The 1,260-nt window shown below is 36.9% G+C and overlaps 1 protein-coding gene across 6 annotated transcripts in view; it reads left to right on the top strand.

Annotated features, from left to right (window-relative positions):
* Positions 1 to 1,260, top strand: part of OPCML (opioid binding protein/cell adhesion molecule like) — a 1,086,020-nt gene that overhangs the window by 809,328 nt on the left and 275,432 nt on the right. The window lies entirely within an intron of this gene.

Genomic DNA, 1,260 nt, shown 5'->3' with positions numbered 1-1,260 from the left:
GAGTCTCCTGCCTCAGCCTCCCAAGTAGCTGGGACCACAGGTGCCCGCCACAACGCCTGGCTATTTTTTGGTTGCAGCCATTATTGTTGTTTGGCAGGCCCAGGCTGGGGATTCGAACCCACCACCTTAGGTGTATGTGGCTGGCACCTTAGCTGCTTGAGCCACAGGCGCCAAGCCAAAAGACTTCTATTAACAATTATATGCCAATGGATTGAATAACCTAGAAAAATGCATGAATTTCTAGAAACATACCATCCACTAAGACTGAATCATGAAGAAATAGGAAATCTGAACAGATCAATAACTTGAATCAGTAATTAACTACCAATAAAAGCCTCAGATCTGATGGCTTCATTTGTGATTGGTATCAAATGTTTAAAGAAGAATTAATGCCAATTTCTTCCAAGTTTTTTCAAAAAGTTCTAAAGAAGGCGAATACTCCTAAACTAGTTTTACGAGGTCAGCATTACTCTGATGCCAAAACCAGACTAGGTCACCACAAGAAAAGAAAACTACAGGACAATATTCCAGGAGAACTGAAATGCATAAATCTTTAACAATATACCAGCAGACTGAATTCATCAGCACCTTAACAGGATCACATACTACCGTTAAGTCGGATTTATTCCTAGGATGCAAGGATGGTTCAACATACACAAACCAATAAATGTGATATTCTACATTAACAGATCGAAGGATAAAAATTATATGATCATCTTAGTAGCTGCAGAATAAAAACATTTTTTAAATTTAACATTTTGTGATGAATATTCTCAGCTAGTTAAGTCTAGATGGAATGTTCTCCAACATTATTGAGCCCATATATGGCAAATCCACAGCTAACATCATATGCAACAGTGAAAAGTGAAAAATGTTCTTCTAAGATAAGAACATAACACAAATATCCTATTATTTCAAGTTTTATCTACTAGAGTATCTTAAGTCCTAGCCTAAAGAATTAGTAAAGAAAAAAAAATAGATTAAAATTGCAAAGGAAGAAATATTATCTCTGTTTGCAGATGATATGACTTTTATATAAAAATCTCTAAAGACACCATCAAAAATCTTCTAAAACTTAAAAATGCAGTTAATTTGCAGGATATAAATCATCTTATAAATATCAGTTGCATTACTGTACACTATCAAAAAGAAATTGAGGCTCAGCACCTGTGGCTCAAGTGGCTAAAGCCAGCCACTTACACCCAAGGTGGCGGGTTCGACTCCAGCCCGGGCCTGCCAAACAACAATGACGGCTGCAAC

This window comes from Otolemur garnettii, unplaced genomic scaffold (genome assembly GCF_000181295.1).
Source record: "Otolemur garnettii isolate 467f Iridium unplaced genomic scaffold, OtoGar3 scaffold00097, whole genome shotgun sequence".
NCBI classification, from domain to species: Eukaryota; Metazoa; Chordata; class Mammalia; order Primates; family Galagidae; genus Otolemur; species Otolemur garnettii.
Note: the sequence above shows the minus strand (reverse complement) of the source record. Positions and strands in the feature narration are given on the sequence as shown.